The sequence below is a fragment of the Mustela nivalis genome, assembly GCF_964662115.1.
Source record: "Mustela nivalis genome assembly, chromosome: X".
NCBI classification, from domain to species: Eukaryota; Metazoa; Chordata; class Mammalia; order Carnivora; family Mustelidae; genus Mustela; species Mustela nivalis.
Window position 1 is genome coordinate 22,230,804 of NC_139040.1, and position 22,401 is coordinate 22,253,204.

Consider the following 22,401-nt stretch of genomic DNA (forward strand, 5'->3'; position numbering starts at 1 on the left):
GCATGGTATGACTTCAGCTTTCTGAATTTGTTGAGTCTTGTTTGTGGCTGAATATGCAATCTATTCTAGAGAAGGTTCCATGTGTGATTGAAAGGAATGTCTATTCCTCTGCTTTAGAATGGATTGTCCTGAACATATTTGTTAAATCCATCTGGTCCAGATGGATTGTGTTATTCAAAGCCATTGTTTCCTTATTGATTGTCTGTTTGGATGATGTGTCCATTGATGTGAGTGGGGTGTTAAAGTCTCCTACTATTATTCTATTACTCTCACTCAGGTCCTTTATGTTTGTTATTAACTATTATGTATTTGGGTCTTCCTATGTTGGGTATATAAACATTTACAATTACTATATCTTCAAGTCAGATCATTCCCTTTGTTATTATATAGTCTCCTTCTTTGTCTTTTGTTACAGTCTTTGTTTTAATGTCTATTTTGGCTGGTTCAAGTATTGCTACTGTAGTTTTCTTCTGACATCCATTTGCATGATAAATGTTTCTCTATCCCTTCACTTTCAATCTGCATGTGTCTTTAAGTATGAAATGAGTCTCACTGGCAACATATAGGTGGCTCTTGTTTCTTAAACACTCTATTACCCTATCTATGTCTTTTGATTGCAGTATTTAGTCCTTTTACAAAGTAATTATTGATAAATATGTATTTATTGAAATTTTCTTACTTGTTTTATAGTTGTTTTGGTAGTTTCCCTCTGATCCTTTCTTCCCATCCTCTCTTTCATGGTTTGTGTTTTCACTTAGTGATATACTTGGATTCCTGCTTTTTATTCCTTGTATATCTGTTAGTGATTTTTGATTTGTGGTTACCATTGAGTTTGTATATAACATTCTGCATATAGTAGTCTACTGTTAAGTTGATGGTCCCTTAAATTCTAACCTATTCCTTACTCCCTGCCCACTACATTTTAAGTGTATGTTGTCATATTTTCCATCCTTTTATTTTTGTGAATCTCTTGACTTATATTTTACAGAAATACTTATTTTTACTTCTTTTCCATTTCCATCCTTTTATAGTCTCAATATGGTATTTATTTTCCACTAAAAGTCCACTTTACCATTTCGTATAAGGGCAAGTTTAATGGTCATGGACTCCTTTAGATTTTGTTTGTCATATGAGCTCTTTCTCCTTCTATTCTGAATATTAGTCTTACTGGATAGAATATTCTTGGCTGCAGATTTTTCCCCTTCAGCACTTTGAATATATCCTATCACTTCTTCTGGCCTGCAAAGTTTCTCTTGGAAGATTTGCTGATACCTTCATTGGGGTTTCCTTTATATATGATTGCCTTCATTTCTCTTGGTGATTTTATTTTTTTTTCTTTATCACTATTTTTTGCCATTCTGATTAGTATGTGTCTTGATGTCACCTTGTTTGGTTGACTTTGTTGGGAGATCTCTATGCCTTCTGGATTTGGATATGTTTCCTTCACCAGATTAGGGAAGTTTCAGATATTATTTCTTTAAATAAATGTTCTGCCTCCTTTTCTTCCTTTTTATTTTCCTCTGGCATTTTTACCATGCAATATTGTTATTGTTGATGCAATCACTGAGCTCCTTAAGTCCATTCTCATTTTGCATAATTCCTTTTACCTCTTTTGTTTAGCCTGATTACTTTCTGTTAATGTCTCTTATTATTTTTTTTGAAAGATAGAGTGCATACATATATGGTGTACAACACAGAATACTATACTACAGAGGGAATGAAGTAGATCTACATGCTAGTGGGACAGTCTCCAGAAGATATTAAGGGATTAAAAAAACACAATGCAGAGCAATAGGTCATTAGAGTTTCTATAAAAAAGACAACTGCATATTCACATATGCTTATACATGCATGATCTATCTCTGGAAGGATACGTAGGTCCACTGAGATACTAGCAAATCAAGGGTAGAAAGGGAAATTACTTTACATTGTTTTCTCATTGACACTGTTTGCATTTTTCTTACTACATACATATTAATACTACTTTTTTTTTTTTAAATGCCACATTTCCTTAGTATCTTGTGCTGCATTCAGAAGTAGGATAGTAGTTTTTGAGTTAGCATTGTTTTGAAATTCCTATAACTTCTCTTGTACCTCTCTTCTCCCCTTCCTCACTGTTGCAAAACTGATTATCTTCTAATTCATTAATTTGTCCCTTTGTTTCTTCCAACCACCCCAGAAAGTACATGGGTGGGAAAAGGCATGGCACTGCAAGCTTTAGGAATAAGTCCTCCTCTATAGGGGTTACCCAGATGCCTGGGATACCAGGGCCAGCAGTGGCTGTTCTGCACAGTACACACAGATGGGGGGGTGCAGTTTTAATATGGTGTATGCATCCTCTGTGGGAGGTCAGAGGTGCTGTGTTGGCAAGGTTTGTGTATGACTTCCAGGGAAAGGATCCACAGCATCAGGACAGACCTGTTCTCCAGCAGGTCTGGCTGGAGGAGTGGATTGCTATATAAGGAAATTAGGTAGTGAGTGCTGGCACTGCTCTCCTACCTACATGTTGTGTGTTTATCATGAGGGATGGGAGAGAGAAATGGCACCTGCCAGCTCTTTGTTTCTGGAGAAGTCTGCTAGCAAACTCTTAGATTAGCAACTAGCTCTCCCTCTCATAAGCCCCAGGCAACTTTCAATTATGTTTCCATGCCATATCTCCATAGGCTGTTTGCTGTCTAAGGACATGTGACTCAGCTTCCAGTTACCTTCTGGGCTTTCTTCTCAGGGCCAAGCCTGATGATTTTTAAATTTCAGGCTTTAAGTGTCATGGTTGTAAGCACTTTCATAGTTAGGCTCTTCTAATTTTCAAAGCCAGATGCCATGGTGATTTCTCTTCCCATTACAGGCTCCTGGGTGTGCTAGTCTGCTTCTTGCATCTCTCTGCACTCACATCTCCCTTCCTTCAGTGGTCAGTCCCTTGGGGTTTAGGTTCACATCAAGTGTTCCTGCCTCCTACACTATTTGACGTGGGGTCTTCTCTACATTTAGCTGTGGAATGTTTTCAGTCAGTCTTTGGGTCCGTTTCTGGGTTGTTTGCTCTTGTGTGTGCTATCTAATTGTGTACATGGGAAGAAGGGAGTTTGAGTTCCTCCTATTTCTCCAGCTTCCACAGAAGACTCTTCTTCTAATAATATATTTAATTTGCTCTTGTAGTACTTATTTTTTAAATTATTCATATAATGTATATGAAGTTTCATATATAATAATATATGATATATAGTATATGATATCATATATATAAAATATATGAATATATATGAGTTTATATATGAATATATAAAAATAAATCTAATATATAAAATGTCATATATAAAAATATAAAATATATAATATATAATATAAAATTACATATATAATATATAATATATAAAAATAAACATAAAGATAATATAGTATATAATTCATATATATTCATATATATTCATATATATGAAATATATAATATATAAATATATATAATATAAATATATAAAAATCCATATATAAAGTTTATATTATATATGAAATTTCATATACAATAATATGTATAACATATATAATAATATTTGCTATATAATATATAATATAGAATAATTTCACATTTATAAAATATATAAATATATATGAATTTATATATATAAATTAAAAATATAAATGTATATAACATAAGATATATATAAAATATAAAATTTTTAACATATGAAATGACCATATGAAACATATGAACATATGAACCTATAAAAATTATAAATATATATAACATATGGAAAATATATGTTATATATAAATAATATATTCATATAGTATATTAAAATATATTACATATAAATATATAATATATAAAATATATATCTTAAAGATTTTATTTATTTATGTATTTATTTATTAAGATTTTATTTATTTATTTGACAGAGATCACAAATAGGCAGAGAGGCAGGCATAGACACGAAGGGAAGCAGGCTCCCTGCTGAGCAGTGAGCCTGATGCGGGGCTCGATCCCAGGACCCTGGGATCATGACCTGAGCTGAAGGCAGAGGCTTTAACCCAGTGAGGCACCCAGGTGCCCTGATTTACTTATTTTAGGGGGAAAGAGAAGAGAGAGAGAGAGCGTGGAGGACATCAGTGGAAGGATAGGGAGAATATAACCTCAAGCAGACTCCCTGCTGAGCACAGAGCCCATCATGGGACTTGATCTTATGACTCTAAGATCATGACCTGAATGAAGCCACTCAGGTGCCTCAAACTTCTTAAATTTTTGTTGAAACATATTCTCTATCCTGAAATTTATAATATTAAAATAGATATACTCTACTTATCAGGAAGAAATAAATTAATTTTATAGAATTCCATAATTCAAAATTTTAATTTATCAGTATTTGTATTAGATAAGACTTTATTAATTATTTTGCTACTTTTGACAAGGACATTCATGTGTGTGCATCATATAGTTGGCAATTTTACCTTCATTGATGGTTCAATAGAAAAGGATATGAGAAAGCACTCTGAATGTCATATCTACCTCAGATTAATTTTACATTGCTTGTAACAGGTAAACTAAGAAGAGAATAAGATATATAATATGTATACTTATGTATTATATTTGTGCTACATTTTATTTATACTATTTCTTATGGAATTTGATTATTTTTAATTTCTCAAAATAATTGGAACTAAGTTGGTTTCATAAAAGTTTAACTGCATTTTCCTATAAGATTTAAATTAGGAGTTTAAAAAATTGGCTCTGTCACTGACCTCTTAGGTGACCTTAGGCAAGTAATTTACCCCTCTCCACTGCCAGTATTCCACATGGATAAGATTAATTATATTTACCATCTCTTTACCTCAGGTTTGGGTTAGAGGAGTGACCACTGGAAAGTGTTTTTGGAAGCTAAATCACAAATAAATGCCAATTGTAATTTACACTTTATATGTGAGCTATTGGCAAGGTAATAAAAGCAGTTTCAATCATTTTAAGCCACTCAGAGGAAACATGATTATGGATATAGCATTGAACAGAATAAAAATAGATATTTTTGAATATAGCTTTGAATCTAGCTTAAGACCTTTGGTATAATCCTCTGGAACAGTAAGTAAATTTTCTTAGTGTTTCCACTGTAAACTGTTTAGAGAAAGCATAATAATCTGAATTACATGATATCAAAACATCTTCTTACAATATTTGTCCAAATATTATTTGGACATTTTACTTTAACATTTTCAAGTGATTCAAATAATTCACTCACATTTGCCTGGTTTTCTCTATAATTTCCTCCAATCGTAAAGGAGTTCTAAGTAAGTTTGAAGCTATAGTATTTTTAAAAATATTTTGTGTGTTATTTTTTCCCTTTATTCAGCTTTTTATAAAAATAACCTCACCTCATTTTCATTATCAAGGACTCAGACACTCTGGGTCTCAGAAATAAAATAAATATATTCTATTTAAAAAGTACTTATTCTTAAAACATTTCTTAATTCTACAAGTAGTTATAATATGATAATAATAAATTGATAATTTACATATCTTAAATGTTTCTTATTTATTTAAAACTTGGATGGGGGTCTTGGTTGGAGAGATTAAATAAACTTCATTTTAAAGTAACTAAATGATAGTTAACTGCTGTCCTCATAAATGAGTACCCTTCCTCTCAGGTTTATTGTCTTTTTCAGAATTTAAAGTAACTCATACTATTTATGGCCCAGTTCATTTTGAGATGGGAAACCTGAAGGGACCCCAAGAAAATAAGCTGTTTTTTTTTCCTTTGTTCCTTTTCCTGTTTCTATTCTTGCTAGAACGTGCAGTCCTGCCTTACACACACCTTAACGTATACCCTCATTGTAAGAGACAAGGAGTTAATTATTTCTTTGAAGATTTCCAGCACAATAGATAGCATCTAAGGAATCACTGTGTGAGAGTAACCAGGAGAGGCCATGATGTGTGTATTCCAGAATAATGGTGCTAGATGTCTTGATGCCAAGATTTCCTGACCAGGTAATAAATGAATTATGATGGATATCTGGACCCTGTCCTTGTTCTGACCAGTACCTTGATGACTAAGAAGACATGTGCACCAGATTGCAATCATCAATAAAAGCCTGGGGCCCAGGCAAAGAGGAATTTTCTCTCCTGTCCTTTCTTAGTCTCTCAGATCCTCTATCAATATCTGCACTCTCTATATGTCTTAAATAAACTGTGCTTTCACTTTCTACTGGTTTGCATTTGATTTCTACCCTATGCAAACCAAGGACACTCTTGGCTGGTCCTGTGGGAACCCCTTTGGGTCCTCAGACCCAGCCAGCCTGCAATCAATTTCAAGTTTATTAGTCAAAGTTGAAAGAACCTTAATACATATGGGAAGAACCAGACTTGGAACAACATCAATAGCTTAAAGATGTTAAGCTTTTGCTAAAATTATTATTCAATGGGTACAAATGACTCTCTAAGCATTAGGCTATTGAGAATGTCAATTAATGCCTCATTTTAATTATTTTGTTTCTGTTATTACTTTTATGCTTTATTTTCTTGAGGTTGTCTTTTCATTATTGTGTTCAGTTCATTAACAGTACATAATTAGTTTTGATTTAGAGTTCAGTGACGCATAAGTTGCCTATACCACTCAGTACTCATCACATCACATGCTCTCCTTATTGCCCATAACTGAAATATCCCATCCCCCAACCCACCCTCCCTTTCCACAACCCTCAGTTTGTTTCTTGGTTCCAAGAGTCTCGTTTGGTTTGTCTCTCTCTCTGATTTCTTCCCACTCGGTTTTCCCTCACTTCCCTTATGGTCCTCTGCACAATTCCTTATGTTCCACATAAGAGTGAAGCCATATGATAATTGTATTTCTCTGCTTGACTTATATTGTTTACCATAATTCCCTCCAGTTCCATCCATATCAATGTAAATGGTAAAGATTCATCCTTTCTGATAGCCGAGCAATATTTCATGTGGTATATATGTACCACATCTTTATCCATTCATTTTTTGAAGGGCATATCAGCTCCTTACAGTTTGGCTATTATGGACATTGCTTCCATGAACATTGGGATGCATGTGCCCCTTCTTCACACTACATCTGTATCTTTGGGGTAAATACCCAAGAGTGCAATTGCTGGGTCAGAGGGTAACTCTATTTTTAACTTTTTAAGGAACTTCCATACTGTTTTCCAGAGTGGCTATACCAGCTTGCATTTGCACCAACAGTGTAATAGGGTTCCCCTTTCTCCACATTCTTGCCAACATTTGTTGTTCCTTCTTTTGTTAATTTTTGCCATTCTAACTGGTGTGAGGTGGTATCTCATTGTGGTTTTGATTTGTATTTCACTGATGGCTAGTGATGTTGAGGATTTTTTTTTAATTTATGTGTCTGTTAGCCATTTGTATGTCTTCTTTGGAGAAGTGTTTATTCATGTTTTCTGTCTATTTCTTTTTTGTATTTTTTGTTTTGTTTTTGTTTTGGGATTATTTCTTGACTGGATTATTTGTTTTTCTTGGGTGTTGAAACTGAGAAGTTCTTTATAGATCTTGGATATCAGCCCCTTTTCTGATCTGTCATTTCAAAATCTCTTCTCCCATTCTCTGGGTTACCTATTAGTTTTGTTGACTGTTTCCTTTGGTGTGAAGAATTTTTTATCTTGATGAAGTCTCGATAGTTCATTCTTTTATTTTGTTTCTCTTGCCTTTAGAGACATGTCTTGCAAGAAGTTGCTGTGGTTAAGATTGAAGAGATTACTGCTTGTATTCTCTAGGATTTTGATGTATTCCTGTCTCACATTGAGGTCTTTCATCTACTTTGAGTTTATTTTGTGTATGGTGTAACAGAATCATCCAGTTTCTTTCTTCTGAAAATTTAATTCCTCTGCATGTGGCTGTCTAATTTTCCCAGCACCATTTCTTGAAGAGACTGTCTTATTTCCACTGGATATTCTTTCCTGCTTTGTCAAAGATTAGTTGACCGTAGAGTTGAGGGCCCATTCCTGGGGTCTCTATTCTGTTCCATTGATCTATGCATCTGTTTTTGTGTCAATAGAATGCTGTCTTGGTGATCACAACTTTGTAATAGAGCTTGAAGTCAGACATTGTGATGCCCCCGTCTTTGGTTTTCTTTTTCAACATTCCCCAGGTGATTTGAGTTCTTTTCTGGTTCCATACAAATTTTAACACTTTTTGGTCCAGCTCTGTGAAAAATGTCTATGGTATTTTGATAGGGATTGTACTGAATATGTAGATTGCTCGAGGAAGCATTGACATTTTAATAATGTTCATTCTTCAAATCCATGAGTATGGAATGTTTTGCCATCTCTTTGTGTCTTTCTCAGTTTCTTTCATAAGTGTTCTGTAGTTTCTAAAGTATAGGTCCTAACCTCTTTGGTTAGATTTATTCTCAGGTATTTTATCATTTTGGTGCAATTATAAATGGAATCGATTCCTTAACTTATCATTGTACATTTACATTGTTAGAGTATAGAAATGCAACTGATTTCTGTACATTAATTTTGTACCCTGCCACATTGTTGAAATGCTATATGAGTTCTAGCGATTTGGAGGCAGAGTCTTTTGCGTTTTCAACATAAAGTATCATGTCATCTGCAAAGAGAGAGAGTTTGACTTCTTTGATGATTTGAATGATTTTTATTTCTTTTTGTTGTCTGATTGCTGAGGCGAGGACTTCTAATACTATGTTGAACAGAAGTGGTGAGAGTATACCTCCCTGTTTTGTTCCTGACCTTAATGGAAAAGCTCTCAGTTTTTCCTCATTGAGAATGGTATTCACTGTGGGCATTTTGTACATGGTTTTTATGATACTTTTAAAAATTTTATTTTATTTTTTCAGTGTTCCAAGATTTACTGTTTATGCACCACACCCAGTGCTCCATGCAATACATGCCCTCCTTAATATCCACCACAAGGCTTACCTTTTCACCATCCCTCCTCACCTACAAATCCCTCAGTTTCTCAGAGTCCAGTCTGTCTTGCTTCATCTGTCCCTGTGATTTCCCCCAATTCACTTTTCCTTTCTTTCTCCAAATGTCCTCCATGTTATTCCTTATATTTCACAAATAAGTGAAACCATATGATAATTGACTCTCTCTGCTTGACTTATTTCATTCAGCATAATCTCCTCCAGAGCTGTATACATTGATACAAAAGTTGGGTATTCATCCTTTCTGATGGAGATATAATACTTTATTGAATATATGGACCATATTTTATTTATCCATTCATCTATTGAAGGGCATCTTGGATCTTTCCACTGTTTGGTGACTGTGGCTATTGCTGCTATGAACGTTGTGGTACAGATGGCCCTTCTCTTCACAACTTCTCTATCTTGGGTGTAAATAGCCAGTAGTGCAATTTCAGGGTCATAGGGTAGCTCTATTATTAATTCTTTGATGAATCTCTACACTGTTTTCCAAAGTGGCTTCACCAACTTGCATTTCCACCAACAGTGTAAGAGGATTCCCCTTTCTCCACATCCTCTCCAACACATGTTGTTTACTATCTTGTTAATTTTGGCTATTCTAACAGGTGGAAGGTGGTATCTATATATCGTTTTGATTTGCTCTCCCTGATAGCTAATGATGAAAATTTTTTTCATGTGGCTGTTAGCCATCAGTATGTCTCCTTTGGAGAAGAGTCTGCTCATGTCTTCTGCCCATTTCATTGACGGGGTTATCTGGTTTTTTTGAGTGTTGAGTTTGAGTTTATTATAGATCTTGGATATCAGCCCTTTGTCTGTAGTGTCATTTGTGAATATCTTCTCCCATTCCTTAGGTTGCTTCTTTGTCTGTAGTGTCATTTGTGAATATCTTCTCCCATTCCTTAGGTTGCTTCTTTGTTTTGTTGACTGTTTGCTTTGCTATGCAAAAGCTTTTGATCTTGATGAAGTGCCAAAAGTTCATTTTCACTTTTGTTTTCTTCACCTTTGGAGAGATGTCTTGAAAGAAGTTGCTGTTACTGATGTCGAAGAGGTAACTATCTATGTTCTCCTCTAGGATTTTGATAGATTCCTGCCTCACGTTGAGTCCTTTCATCCATTTTGAATTTATCTTTGTGCATGGTATGAAAGAATGGTCAACTTTCATTCTTCTATACATAGTTGTCCAGTTTTCCTAGCAAAATTTATTGGAGATACTGTTTTTTTTTTTGCTTCACATTGGATATTTTTTCCTGATTTGTTAAAGATTATTTGACCGTAAAGTTGTGAGTCCATATTTAGACTATTTATTCTGTTCCACTGGTCTATGTGTTTTGGTGCCAGTACCATGTTGTTATGGTGATCACAGCATTGTAGTAAAATCAGGCAACGTGATGCTCCCCAGTTTTGTTTTTCTTTTTCAACATTTCCTTAGCAATTTGGCATCTCTTCTGGTTCCATACAAAATTTAGTATCGTTTGCTCCAGCTCTTTGAAATATGCTGGTGGAATTTTGATTGGAGTGGCATTGAAAGTATAGATTGTTCTAGGCAAAATAGACATTTTAACAATGTTTATTCTTCTGATCCATGAGCATGGAATGCTCTTCTATCATTTTGTGTCTTCTTCAATTTCTTTCATGAAGGTTCTGTAGTTCCCTAAGTACAGATATTTTACCTCTTTGGTTAGGTTTATTTCCAAGTATCTTATGGTTCTTTGTGCTATAGTAAGTGGAATAAATTCTCTAATTTCCATTTCTGCATTTTCATTTTTAATGTATAAGGAAGCAACTGATTTCTGTACATTGATTTTGTATCCTGCCACATTACTGAATTTCTGTATGAGTTTAAGTAGTTTGGGGGTAAAGTCTTTGGATTTTCCATATAGAGTATCATGCCATCTGTGAAGAGAGAGAATTTGACTTCTTTGCAAATCTGAATACCATTTATTTCGTTTTGTTTTCTGATTGCTGTTGCTAGGACTTCTAGTACCATGTTGAACAAGAGTGGGCATCCCTGTCATGTTCCTGATGTAAAAGGGAAGACTGTCAGCTTTTCCTCTTTGAGAATGATATTCACTGTGCTTTATTCATAGATAGAGTTTATGAAGTTGAGGAGTATTTCCTCTATCCCTGTACTATGAAGTGTTTTAATCAGGAATAGATGCAGTATGTTGTTACATGCTTTTTTTGCATCAATTGGGAGGATCATGTGTTTTTTTTCTTTTTTCCTTTACTGAATTTTTCTATCACATTGATTTGCAAATGTTGAAACAACCTTGTATCCCAGGGATAAAACCCACCTGGTCATGGTGTATAATCTTTTTAATGTACTGCTGGAACCTATTAGCTAGCATTTTGTTGAGAATCTTGGCATCCATATTCGTCAAGGTTATTGGTCTCAAATTCTCCTTTTTGGTGGGGTATTTGCCTGGTTTGGGGATTGGAGTAAGGCTGGCTTCATGAAAAGAGTCTGGAAGTTTTCCTTCTGTTTCTTTTTTTTGAAACAGCATCAGGAGAATAGGTATTATTTCCTTTTTGAATGTTTGGTAGAATTTCCCGGGGAATCCATCAGGTCCTGGGCTCTTGTTTTTTGGAAGGTTTTGATCACTGCTTCAATCTCGTTGCTAGATATTGGTCTCTTCAGGTTGTCAATTTCTTCCTGTTTTAGTCTTGGAGGTTTATAGGTTTACAGGAATGCATCCATTTCAACTAGGTTGCTTAACTTACTGGAATATAAATGTTGATAATAATTTCTGATGTTTGTTTCTATTTCCTTGGTGTTAGTCATGATCTCTCCCCTTTCATTCATAATTTTATTAATTTGGGTCTTCTCTCTTCTTTTGGATTACTTTGGCCAATGGTTTATCAATCTTATTGATTCTTTCAAAACACCAGCTTCTAGTTTTGTTGATGTATTCTCCTGTAGCCCTAGTTTCTATCTCATTGATCTCTGCTCTAATCTTAGTTATTTCCTTTCTTGTGCATGAGGTTGGCTTAATTTGTTGTTGATTTTCCAATTCTTTCAGTTCTTTAAGGTGTAAAGAGTGTTGGTGCATTTGGGATTTTTCAGGTTTTTTTTGTTTTGTTTTGTTTTGTTTTGTTTTGTTTTTTGAGTAAGGCTTTAGTGGCTATCTATTTCCCACTTTTAGGACCACCTTTGCCTAATTCCATAGGTTTTGAACTGATGTATTTTCATTCTCATTGGTTTCCATGAATTCTTTAAGTTTTTCTTTGATTTCCTGGTTGATCCAAACATTCTTAAGTAAGGTGGTCTTTAGTGTCCCAGTGTTTTAATTCCTTCCAAACTTTTAAATGTGGTTCAGCTACAGTTTCAAAGCATTGTGGTCTGAGAATATGTAGAGAAGAATCTCAATCTTTTGGTATCATTTGAGTCCTGATTTGTGACCCAGTATGTGGTCTGGTCTGGAGAAAGTTCAATGTGCACTCAAGAAGAATGAGTATTCCTAGTATTGCTTTATGATGGAATGTTCTGTATATATCTATGAGGTCCAGCTGGTCCAATGTGTCATTCAATGTTCTTGTTTCTTTATTGATTTTCTGCTTAGATGATCTGTCTGTTACTGAGAGTGGTATATTAAGATCCCCTACAATTAATGTATTCATATCAATACGACTCTTTATTTTGATTAACAGTTGGCTTATGTAGTTGGCTGCTCCTGTGCTGGGGTTATAAATATTTATAATTGTTATATTTTCTTGGTGGATATACCTTTTAAGAATGATAAAATTTCTTTCAGTATCTATGACTGCAGTATTTAGTTTAACATCTAATTTATCTGATATGAGAATCACTATCCCAACTTTCTTTGAGGCCTATTGGCATGAAAGATGCTTCTCCGTCCCTTCACTTTCAATCTGGATGTATCTTTAGGTTCCAAATGTGTCTCTTGGAGACAACATATGGACAGATTCTGTCTTTTTATCTAATCTGAAACCCTGTGCCATTTTGTGGAATCATTTAGGCCATTACATTGAGAGTGACTATTGAAACCTAAGTTTTTATTGACCTCATGTTACCTGTGAAGTCCTTGTTTCTACAGATTGCCTCTGTAAATTTCTGTTCTATGTCACTCTTGTGTTCTTTCTTCTTTTATAGAACCTCCCTTAATATTTCTTGTAGTGCTCGCTTGGTGAATGCATACTCTTTTAAACCTTGGCAGTCTTGGAAGCTCTTTGTCTCTCCATCTATTTTGAATGTCAGCCTTGCTGGATAAAGTATTATTGGCTCCATGTTCTTCTCATTGAGTGCCCTGAATATGTCTTGCTTGCCCTTTCTGGCTTGCCACATTTCTATGGACAGGTCTGACATTATTCTGATGTACCTTCCTCTGTATGCAAGGAATCTCTTCCCCCTAGCTGCCCTTAGGAACTTTTGTCTAAAATTTTGATTACTGAGTTTCACAATTAAGTGTCTGGATGTCCTTCTAGATTCATTGATCTGGAGGAGTGTCCTTTCTGCCTCCAAGACACGAACACTTGTTCCATTCCTTGGATTGGGGTAATTTTCATCCAGAATTTGTTCATCTATATCTTCTAGTTTTTTCTCTTTCCCCTTCCCCTCTGGAATCCCAATAATTCTGACACTGGAAATTTTCATGGCATCATATATTTCCCTAATTCTTTTTTTCATGGCTTCTCAGCTATTTGTTCCAGGCCTCCTCTTGGTCTTTCTTTTCTATCAGTTTTTCTTCTAGATCACTAATTCCATCTTCTGCCTTGGTTACCCTAGCTGTTAGAGATTAGATTGATTCTCATTGATAACATTTTTAACTTCTGCTAGATCAACTCTCAGTTATGCCCTTAGAGATTCTATGTTGTCTCTAGTGGACTTCTCCTATCTAGCCATTGCCTGGATAATTGTTACCCTGAATTCCCTTTATGACACACTATTTATGTCCATATCCAATAGTTCTGAAGGAGAGGGCACAGCCTCTGAAATTTTCCTTTTTTGGGTGTTCCTCATTGTATTCCTTTTGGTGAGATGTGGTTGAGGGTAGGTGTAGCTGCATATATCAACCACGATCCAGGAAGGATGAACCATGGACAGTTTTGGAGCAATTGGAAGTCACCACCAAAAAGAAAGAAAAAAGAAAAAAAAAGAGAGAGAGAGTGAGAATGGGGGGGGAGAGAAAACCCCACCAAAATGAGCTCCAGGAATAGGATTTATATAATTCCAGAACAAAAACAAATACACAGAAACACTGAAAGAAGAATAATATGGGGAGGGTGGTTATAAATCCTCAGTGTTAAAGGACTCAACTTTCCAGAGATATAGGGAAATTAAAATTGTTTTTTATATGTTGGTAGTATTGCATAGGGAAAAAGGATTACCTTGAAGCTTATTCTATATGCATATTTTAAAAAGAAAAGAAAAAGAAACACAGGTATATGTATGGTAAAATTTAAAGTTAAAAAGTGTTTATGGAATATGTTGTATTAAACCTCTAGTTTTAATGGTAAGTAGGTTAAAAAAAATAAAAGAACAGGAATCATTAAAATGAATTAAAAAAAGAAAGAAGAAAAGTTGTATCTATGAATTATACAGGTTTTAGGGCAATATGGGTAGCTTAATATACTGTTTTCCCCAAATGCTGGGGTTTTACAGTTTTATGGGAACCCTGTGGTGGTTTTCCTCTTGTTCTTTTGGCTTGTCTTCTGGGGAAGGGGACTGCTACTTTTTTTTTTTTTTTTCAATCAGTCTTGCTTGGATTGAGTTGCCCTACCTACTTGAATGCTGGGCTCCTTGGAAACCTTTTATTCAGGCTTTTGTTCTCTGGAGGCTTTTGTTCTTTGGCGGCTTTTTGTGGCTTTTCAGATGGTCAGAGCAAAGAATCTGTCTGAACCCATATCTCTGCTCAGAGAGAAGACTCAGACTGTTTCCCTCTGGGTGGTCCCAAACACACAGACTTCCCCTCTGCAAACTCTGCTGAACAGCACAATCTCCCACAGGTGGTGTGCATCCTCAGCCACCATCCCAGTTGTCAACCGAGGCCTCCGCTTGTCTCTGCATGCCTTTGCCACTAAAACTGAATGTGATCCTGGGGAGCCTGCTTCCACTGGCTGTCTTTGCCTGGAGTGCTCAGACCCCATTGTAGCACAGCTTGTGAAAGTTTGTATATGCAAAGCTGGAATCAGTGATGTTAAAATGTGAGTACTTATCTAACTATTTAAAGGGAAAAATACAGTTTTATTATTGCTATATTATCTTTATATTTACTTAGTTTGGCACTCCCTGTAGTAGAACTTTAGAAATTTATAATATCATTCTTAGCAGGAACTATCTGAATAGGGCAAAAGTCAGTCATTTCCTTTTGTATATTTATTTGTTTTAAAATTTTTGTTCTGCACTCCTGAACAGATTCATAGACCAATTTCCCATACTGAATAGTCACCAGAGAATCATTTGATTTTTTTTTCCACATTAAAAGCAACTTTTTAATCTTCATTGTTGTTTGCAGCAACTTAAGGCATGCAGTTATACCATGAATATATCAGGCAAGTTTAACCTTATTTTCCATTTGTCTCTTCATAGCCAAACAGTTTTGGGAGTGTTACAAAAATTATTTTTGTTTACAATGGCTGTATTAGACCTTGTGTTCTCCAAAAGCATCACCCATGTTGATATATAAATTGTGTTAACTACACACTTTGGAAATCTGACTGATAAAATATTAAATATTACCTCTTCAAGATATGAGCAAAAGAAACAATAAATTATAAGCTTTTAGAGTCATCTTCTTCCTTTGTCTTCTAAGGAAATAAAACTTTACTTGCTCTGGTAATTACCAAGAGCCAGTGTTAGGTAAGAGAGAATAATGAGTGGAAAAGAGAGTGACAGAGAATGAAAGTCATTGATATATGTCAAACGTTTCCATGATTAATGGAGATGGAGTGGAAGAAGAGAGAGAGGACATGGGAGGGATGAAAAGAAGGAGGAATAGAGGCATAGAGATTGAGAAGAGTGATGAGAAAAAAGCAACTGCCTTCAGGGGACTTACCTTGAATGTGGGACTTCAAGGAAAAAAATACATTGAAATATTAATAACTATCATCCTATGTTATACAATGTTAATTATTTTGCACCCCACCCCCCAAAAAAAGGCTAGACTGAAGATATGCATTGTCTACAAATATTTTGTTGAAATTAAAGTTTTGTTTATTTTAAAACTTATATCTTAGATCATTAAGATGAGAATAAAAGTCTTCATGTTATTTGGCTTAGTGCATTTTTTTGAACACATAATTGAACATTATTTTATTATTTTAATTTATTTTTTATTTATTTTCAGCATAACAGTATTCATTATTTTTTCACCACACCTAGTGCTCCATGCAATCCATGCCCTCTATAATACCCACCACCTGGTACCTCGACCTCCCACCCCCCCACCCCTTCAAAACTCTCAGATTGTTTTTCAGAGTCCATAGTCTCTCGTGCTTCACCTCCCCTTCCAATTTCCCCCAACTCCCTTCTCCTCTCGAACTCCCTATGTCCTCCATGCTATTTGTTATGCTCCACAAATAAGTGAAACCATATGATACTTGGCTCTCTCTGATTGACTTATTTCACTCAGAATAATCTCTTCCAGTCCTGTCCATGTTGCTACAAAAGTTGGGTATTCGTCCTTTTTGATGGAGGCACAATACTCTATAGTTTATATGGACCGCATCTTCCTTATCCATTCGTCCATTGAAGGGCATCTTGGTTCTTTCCACAGTTTGGCAACTGTGGCCATTGCTGCTATAAACATTGGGGTACAGGTGGCCCTTCTTTTCACTACATCTGTATCTTTGGGGTAAATACCCAGAAGTGCAATTGCAGGGTCATAGGGAAGCTTTATTTTAAATTTCTTGAGGAATCTCCACACTGTTCTCCAAAGAGGCTGCACCAACTTACATCCCCTCCAACAGTGTAAAAGGGTTCCCCTTTCTCCACATCCCCTCCAACACATGTTTCCTGTCTTGCTAACTTTGGCCATTCTAACTGGCTTAGAGCTTTTGTTCGTTGTTTGGTTGTTTGGTTGGTTGGTTGGTTTAGTGTTTACAAGAATAATTAACTTGTGGATACTCAGATATCTAATATCAATGGAGAAGGTCTAGAAGAATGGAGCTAAGTAAACACAATAAAGTGGTAATTGAAACTTTTAAACATGTTCTAAGATATGTTTTTATTTTTGAGTTTTGTAGTAAATTTTGAAACATTTCCTTTGGTTGTTTGTTATTATTATTATTTTCAATTAGTGAACACATAATATTTCATGAGTTTTGATGTAGTGTGTTTAATGATTTATTAGTTGTGTATAACACCCAGTGCTGTTTTTTAATGACCTTTCAGTTTTCTAATCAATCAAATGGATTTTTTCATGTTTCAACAAGACAGGCATCTCTTTTACCTACCTACACATGGTTTAAACAACAATATAGTACATCAGAAATTTAAATTTAAGAAATTTTTATTCAGAGATAAAACAATTATAGTGGTATTACTATATTTTTTTAATTTTTCATAATTTTTTATAGCCCGTATTTTTCTTTTTACTTTCTTCACTTATTCTCTAGTTAGGTGTTATAAACTAGCATCTAATTCAGAAACTAATAAACCTACCAGGATTCACATGGTAAAATATCAAGTCCTTTTCTAATGTGGAATCAACTTTAAGTCACTTGTAAAATTAACTTATTTTAGTAGTTTCTAGACCAAATCTGACCTAAGGGGGAATTAAAACAACATCTAACTCAATAATCTAGGACTTGGGTCACTTCTTGGCTGTGTCATTCCAAATTGTATTGATCAAAGGATGATTTTGATTCAATTTTCTGGAGGAAATAACTATCTGAACCTACAAAGAACTGAAGCCTTTAATCCCCAGCTTGTTGTTTTTCTAAAGTACCAACATTTTCAATTAGATTCCAGAAAGGTTTAAATCCATAGATATTTTGTTTTACTATGACATCTAAACAACTTTGTTGTTTAGAAGTCATGCAACTTTTTATTCAACCAAATTTTATTGAGCACCAACTATATACCAGGTGCTGAGAATATGGAATTATGCAAGACACATGTGGTTTCTGCCCTCTAATAATGTTAGAATTTAACAAGAAAATCTGACTATAGAAGAGTATAGTTCTGCGGTAAAATCCCCAGGGCATTCAGACAAATATAATTTTTGTCATTAATTTTTTCAATGAATAGATATTTACTAAACTGCCTCTCATGCCAAGTACTATTTTTTGAAAAAGATAGACATGAACCCTATCCTTACATAGCAATATTTTCTGTCTGACCTCTTCATGCTGGTTAAAGTTTGACCATGTAGCACTTCAGACTGACTTGTTTTGAATTCTTTGTAGCTTTGTATGTATGATGTTGGCAAAATTGGTGCTAAAGGAATTTAATAAGGAATTAGTCAAATATCCTCAGCAGGAGTATGTTCATAGGGTTTAGTATTTACATGCAGTCACACTGTTACTCCAAAAGGTTTTTTCATATTAATTTTGGGGTTTAATATTTTTATTGGCAGAGAGAGAGTTATAAATCTAAATATATAGATACAGATATATATTTTATTTATGGAGATGAAGATACAAAATATCTTCTAAAATCAGAGATATCATAAAATATTAAAAAAAAACACAATTTTACTCACTTTAAGTCAGTTTTCTCTGCTACTCCATCCACCAGTAAGAGTGTATATGTCTCAAGTTCCCATGTTTTGATTCCAATAATCTGGTAATTATAACAGATGCTCTCTGATATTGTCCTTCATTTTTAGGAGTGAGAATGTAATTGCTCCAAATTAGATCATCTGTTTACTTTCCATTCAACAAGTTGGGGTTAAGGGCCTGGGGAGACAAACTGTTGTAGGGTGTCAAAACTATTCTGGATGAGAGAAGATTTTTCAGAGGAGCTAAGTTGTGTACTAAACAAATAAACATCCAAACATTTTTCTAATAATACAGAGGATTATAAATAATAATATTCATATTATAATAGTAATAGTATTAGGAATAGTAATAGCAATAGTATTAGCAACAGCAGGAATAAAAACTAATTTTTAAAAAATACTTCAATTATGGACTTTGTACTTTTTATTGACAAAATGATAATGACAAACACATTTTACTGCTTTTTGTGGTTCAAAATATATGACAATATACTATTTTAAAGGAACATTTCAGTAGCTTTATGTACTTACATATTGCTATGCAACCATCAATGCCATCATTCTAAAACTTTATAATCACTCCCTGCTGAAATTCTGTACACATTAAACATCAACTTTTCTTATTTTGCTTTATCCAGCCACTGGAAAATAGCATCTACTAACAGTCTTTATGTATTTCGTTACTAGAGGTACCTTATATGAGGGAATTGTACAACCTTTTCCTCTTGGGTCTGGCTTATTTCACTTATGGACCATTTTTCAAGATGGGTCCATCTATGTTGGAACATTATATCATAATTCAATTTTTTTTATTTAAGGCTAAATAATATTCCATTGTGTGCATACCATATTTTGTTTATCCACTCATTTACCACTAAATAAGCCTCATTGCCACTTTTTGGCTATTATAAATAATGCTGCTATTAATTTATGTACAAATATATGCTCAAATCTCCATGGTCAGTTCTTTTGGGTATATGCTCAGAAATGGAATGACCATAGCATATGATAATTTTAAGTTCAAGTTTTTGAGAAACTACCACACTGTTTTCCACAGTGCCTGCATCATTTTATATTTCCACTAGCAAAATATAAGGATTACAATTTTTCAACATCCTCGCCAAAATCTGTTATCCTATCTTTCTTTCTTTCTTTTTCCTTTCTTCCTTTCTTTCTTTCCTTCCTTCCTTTTTTCTCTTTATTTTAATAATATCCATCCTAATGGTTGTGAAGTGGTATCTTATTGTGATTTCGATTTGCAAATTACTAGTGATAACTAATGATAATCTTTTCATGTGCTCACCCAAATCCTTTGCCCATTTTTAAATTAGATTGTTTTTGTTGTTAAAGTGTTAGAATTCTTTATATAATCCTTCTGTTAAAACTTTATTAGATATTATTGACAAACATTTTCACCCATTCTTTAGGTGACCTTTTCACTCTTGATAGTGTTCTTTGATCTTTGCATCAAAACCTTATTCATTATATCAAAAAAAATGATGTTCTATATCTTGCCTGATTGAATTTAAATAAAAAAATTAAAAGTTTTTAATTGTAATGAGGTCTGAATTATCATTATTTTCTTCTATTCTCTGTGCTTTAGGTGCCATATCCAAGAAATTGTTGCCAAATCTAATGTCCCGAAGTTTTCTCTCTATGTTTTTTTCTGAGATATTTATAACTTTAGTTCTTACTTTAAGTCTTATGGGTTATTTTTATTTAATTTTTATGTATGATGTAAAGAAAGAGTCCAACCTCATTCTTGTGCATGTAGACATACTGCTTTCCCAAAATCTTTTGTTGAAAAAAATCATCACATTACCAAGGAATGGCATTTGTGTTCTTGTAAAAATCTATTTGTCATTATTTGCAAGAGTTTATTTCTGAACTTTCTGTTATATTCCATTGGCATACATGTCTGTGTTTGTGCTGGGACACATGGTTTTGTTAGTGTAGCTTTGTAGTAAGTTTTGAAGTTGGGAATGAGAAACCCCTGAGTATTTCTTCTTCTTTTTCTTTTTTTTCTGGAATTAACGGGAAAATAATTTAATCCTGGTCAAAATAAAAAGCATAAGAATATTAGAATAAAACATTTGTCACAGATCATAAAATGATGAAAAATTTGCATAAGGTCATTTAAAGGTTTATGTACAACAGAAAAAGATAGCAAGCAAGAACAAGTAAAAACAAACTATTTAGGAGCTAAAAAGTAAACCAACATTTCCTTAGTGATTCAGGGTCTCTTCTGATTCCATACAAATTTTTGGATTATTTGCTCCACCTCTTTGAAGAATATCAGTGGAATTTTGATCAGAATGGCATTAAAAGTATAGATTGCTCTAGGCAATATAGACATTTTAACAATGTTTATTCTTCTGATCCAAGAGCATGGAATGGTCTTCCATCTTTTTGTGTCTTCTTCAATTTCTTTCATGAGTGTTCTGTAGTTCCTCAAGTAGAGATCCTTTACCTCTTTGGTTAGGTTTATTCCCAGGTATCTTATGGTTCTTGGTGCTATAGTAAATGGAATCGATTCTCTAATTTCCCTTTCTGTATTTTCATTGTTAGTGTACAAGAAAGCCACTGATTTCTGCACATTGACTTTGTATCCTGCCACGTTGCTGAATTGCTGTATGAGTTCTAGTAGTTTGGGGGTGGAGTCTTTTGGGTTTTCCATATAAAGAATCATGTCATCTGCAAATAGAGAGAGTTTGACTTCTTCATTGCCAATTTGGATACCTTTTATTTCTCTTTGTTGTCTGATTGCTGTTGCTAGGACTTCTAATACTATGTTGAATAAGAGTGGTGAGAGTGGGCATTTTTGTCTTGTTCCTGATCTCAACGGGAAGGCTGCAAGCTTTTTCCCATTGAGGATGATATTTGCTTTGGGTCTTTCATAGATAGATTTGATGAGGTTCAGAATGTTCCTTCCATCCCTGTACTTTGAAGCGCTTTAATCAGGAACAGATGCTGGATTTTGTCAAATGCTTTTTCTGCATCAATTGAGAGGACCATGTGGTTCTTTTCTCTTCTCATATTAATTTGTTGTATCACATGATATTGGTCTGAAATTCTCCTTTTTGGTAGGGTCTTTGCCTGGCTTGGGGATCAGGGTAATGCTGGCTTCAAAGAAAGAGTCAGGAAGTTTTCTTTCTGCTTCAATATTTTGAAACAGCTTCAGGAGAATAAGTATTATTTTTTCTTAGAAAGTTTGGTAGAATTCCCCAGGGAATCTTTCAGGTCCTGGGCTCTTGCTTTTTGGAAGGTTTTTGATCACTGCATCAATCTCGTTTTTAGATATCAGTCTATTCAGTTTGTCAAGACCCTGAATCTCTAAGGAAATGTTGAAAAACAAAAATAAAGCTGGGGGCATCACATTACCTAATTTCAAGCTTTATTACAAAACTGTGATCACCAAGACAGCATGGTACTGGCATAAAAACAGACACATAGACCAGTGGAACAGAGTAAAGAGCCCAGCTATGGACCCTCAACTCTATGGTCAAATAATCTTCAACAAAACAGGAAACAATATACAGTGGAAAAAAGACAGTCTCTTCAATAAATGGTGCTGGAAAAACTGGACAGTTACATGGAGAAGAATGAAACTCGACCATTTTCTTACACCGTACACAAAGATAAACTCAAAATGGATAAAAGACCTCAACGTGAGAGAGGAATCCGTCAGAATCCTAGAGGATCACATAGGCAGTAATCTCTTCTATATCAACCACAGCAACTTCTTTCAAGATATGTCTCCAATGGCAAATGAAACAAAAGCAAAAAATAAACTTTTGGGATTTCATCAAAATCAAAAG